The sequence below is a fragment of the Ursus maritimus genome, unplaced genomic scaffold (genome assembly GCF_017311325.1).
Source record: "Ursus maritimus isolate PB19 unplaced genomic scaffold, ASM1731132v1 scaffold_23, whole genome shotgun sequence".
Lineage (NCBI taxonomy): Eukaryota > Metazoa > Chordata > Mammalia > Carnivora > Ursidae > Ursus > Ursus maritimus.
In genome coordinates, this window is record NW_024424786.1 from 3,850,850 (window position 1) to 3,854,668 (window position 3,819).

Sequence of the window (3,819 nt, forward strand, 5' to 3'; positions counted from 1 at the left end):
AAAAAAAAAAGAGTAAAACTTCTCAGTATTAAATGAGCTAAGTTTTGCTAATAACTATATAACCCTACATATTTGGCTTTGGAATCGCTTATTGTAATATTGGTTAAATGAGTACGTTTTGTAATGATCTGTAATCCTATTCAGGCATGTATTACAACTTCGAGGTTTTTAAACAAACTTGCCAAGATTTAAATTGTAAATGAAGTCTCTGACTCCTTAGGCCTGGAAGCACTGTTAAACAAACAATATGCCTTAGATTGTATTACTCTACCTATCCTAGAGATGATATGCAATTCCTAAGGTTTTAATATGTTCTGGTGTAAGGCCACCATTTAATATTCGGATTTTTGAAGTGTTATGTGTCACAGAAATAACCACATTTCCCTGCCACCGATATTGTAACCTCTCATCAGATCCTTAACCATGTCTATTCTTGGGTCTTTCTGTCATTTATAATTATTGTTCGTATTCCCTTGCAAAACGTGTTTCATCTTCAAGGAGATTCATAAAAAGGACTTTTGACAAATACAGGTTTTTAATATCTTTAAAATCCCCAAACTGAAATTGGTAAGAAGTTCCAGAACTAATTAAACTGAGGAAGATCATAGTTTTTGTGACTTTTGTTTAAAACATTGCTGGTTCTCTAATTTTTGCTCTTCCAGACTAAGAAAACTTTCTCTTAAGATATCTATGGTATAGCCTGGGTGGCTCAGTTGGTAGTGTCTGCTTTCAACTCAGGTCATTATCTCCGGGTCCTGGCTCCCTGCTCAGCAGAGAGCCTGCTTCTCCCTCTCCCCCTGCCTGCTGTTCCCCCTACTTGTTCTCTCTCTCTCAGTATCAAATAAATAAAATCTTTTAAAAAAGATATCTGTGGTATAAAAAATAAGATAAATTTTGTGAACAAATTGAAGACTAACTTTTCTCTCTACTCGAACCCTCTACTATTCTTTATTTCTTGGCAGTTACAGTCATTTGCATAAGTTCAATAAAAATGTGTTCTGCTTGTAACAGGACACCATTGGAAACATTAGTTGTTTTACCGAGGCTTTGACTGGAATGTCATATTTGAGAACCATCCATAGACTCAGATATAACCAGACAGCTTTAAAGAATTAAGGTTGACTTTATGAAGCATGAAGCCAGTCAAGCCCCTTGGAAATGTTGGCCTGATACCTTTTTCCTTAAGTTATTTATTTATTTATTTATTTATTTATTTAAGAGAGAGTGAGTGAGTGGGTGAGGGGCAGAGGGAGACGCAGGCACCCCGCGGAGCAGGGAGCCCTATGTGGGGCTCCACACAGGGAATTCGGGATCATGACCCCAGCCAAAGACAGATGCTTAGACGCTTAACCGACTGAGCCACCCAGGCACGTGGTTGGCCTGATACCTTCCTTACAGAGTTCCCCGGGGGTCTTACCAGGTGAGTAAAGAACGTCACTTCCTGGCAGGTGCAGGAAAGTCAAGATATATCAGGGACCTCCAGAAGAAGAATTTGCCCAAATCTACAGGTATTCCAGGCATGTCTGGTGGCAAGCACTTGGCTCGGCTTCTGGCCTAGAGAGGCTACTAAAAATTCGATCTAGAGACTCCTTATTAGAAGAAGATCCAACCAAATTCTAAAAGGTCTGTATGATCAGGCACTACTTTTGCTGAGCTTACATAAGCCATTAGGCCAACTTTGTAAAATTAGACTTGTTTTATAATCAAATTAGTCCTGAATTGGCTATCTCTGGTTGAAAATGAGGGTTATTGTAGAGAGAAAATGTTTCAATAACACATCTTGGGGCGCCTGGGTGGCACAGCAGTTAAGCGTCTGCCTTCGGCTCAGGGCGTGATCCCGGCATGATGGGATCGAGCCCCACATCAGGCTCTTCCGCTATGAGTCTGCTTCTTCCTCTCCCACTCCCCCTGCTTGTGTTCCCTGTCTCGCTGGCTGTCTCTATCTCTGTTGAATAAATAAATAAAATCTTTAAAAAAAAATAACACATCTTTGTAGATATTAGATTTTAGGCATTGAGGCTCAAGAAAACTGGATTACTCTTTTACTGTTAGGGCTTCTCAGAAGGGGGATTACCCCAGAACAATCAATAGGGTTAAGTCCCTTTGAGTTACTATATGGAAAACCTTTTCTCACTGTAGACCTATCAATAGACAGAGACTATAATACTGTGTAAAAGTGTTCACTTAGGGCCAGGTTAATTCATAAATCTCTAAATGAATACACAAACCACATCCTCCCTAAACCTGATCTGACAGTCACTAGCAACTCACCCCATACGAACCCAGAGACATGGTTTATTTAAAGGATCGCAAGTCTAATATAGCAGGGGATTTAACTCCAGAATGGTAGGGCCCCGACTGGGTGGGTCATATTATGTGCTCCCACTGCAATACAATTAGAGGGGCACTCTTCGTGGGCTCATAGATCTACAATGAAACCTGTATCTCCTTCACAGGAAACCAATGAGCAAACTAATGTGACTTCTTATTCCTGTGAACCTGTGGAAGACCTCAAATTGCTCTTCAAATAACAAAGGACTGGAGGGCTGGAAGAAAACTTTAGTTAACTATCATAGGTTTTTTTATTCAGAATTCTCTTATTATAATACTAACCTTCCTTTGTTGGCTTTTCCAGTGTCTCCCTCTCTGGTGCCAAGACCCTTTCGCTGCCATAACTTCCAGCTGACAGATGATCCTTTCTACTCAAGGAGGTTCATATATGTTGTCTATCTTGGATTGGCTGCCTCTGCCTTGGGTAACTCCTATAGATAAATTCCCCAACTGACCAATGTTGACCCATAGGAAGGGACATTTCTACGCCCCTATTCAGCAGGAAGAAGGTACAGAAAATAAGATCTTCCACCCTCAGCAACCTTAAAAATTTAAGGATCAGAATGTTTGGGGGGGGGGATGATGTGGGAAAACAAAAGCAGGAGGAAATGTAGTTAAAATTAAATGTCCTTCTAAACCGCAGCCTATTGATAAATACTTGAGGCAGGCAGAGTATAACATTCCTTTAGGAAGTTTCCAGCTGTCTTAATGTTAATGCCTTGCTAGAGGGAAAAATAACCTTGGTTTGACAATAGCATGGCCTCAGGTATCCTGTGAGTCTTAAGCATATGAACATCCTTTTGGAACTTCCCTTACCTTTACTTACCCCAACCTCAAAGTATATAATCAGTTGCTCTTCACAGTCCTAGGGCAGCAGCTCCTTCTGCCCATGGGTCCTGTCCCCGTGCTTTAATAAAACCACCTTTTTGCACCAAAAGCGTCTTAAGAATTCTTTCTTGGCTCTCGGCTCTGGACCCCAACAACACTACTCCAAATCACATCCGTACTTACTATTCAAGCTTGCTAAATTATCTGATATCAAGCAGCTGATTGCTTATTTGGGAATTCCCACTTGGTATTTGCTCCTATTCCTCTTTACTACTGAGCTCCTTACAACATAGCACCTATCTAGGCATGGGACTCCACTGGAAACAGCTGCCCTCTAGCCGTGATCGGCAGTGGCAAGAGTGTTACGGTCCTCAATAGCTTAAGGCTCATTGATACAACAAATACTTATTGGATGCCTACTACGTACTGGTATCCTAAGCGATGGAGATACACAGGTGAAAAGAGCAACAAAATCCCCACCCTCCTAGAATTAACATTCTTGTGAAAAGGAAGAGGAATAAACAAAATAATTTTAGGTAATTATAATCAAATGAAAAGAGTGTGGTGAGATACCTTTGTGGGTGAGAGATGTCGAGAAATGTCTAGGAAGATGATATTTGGGAAAAAAATGACATTTGAACTTAGATCAAATGATAAGGA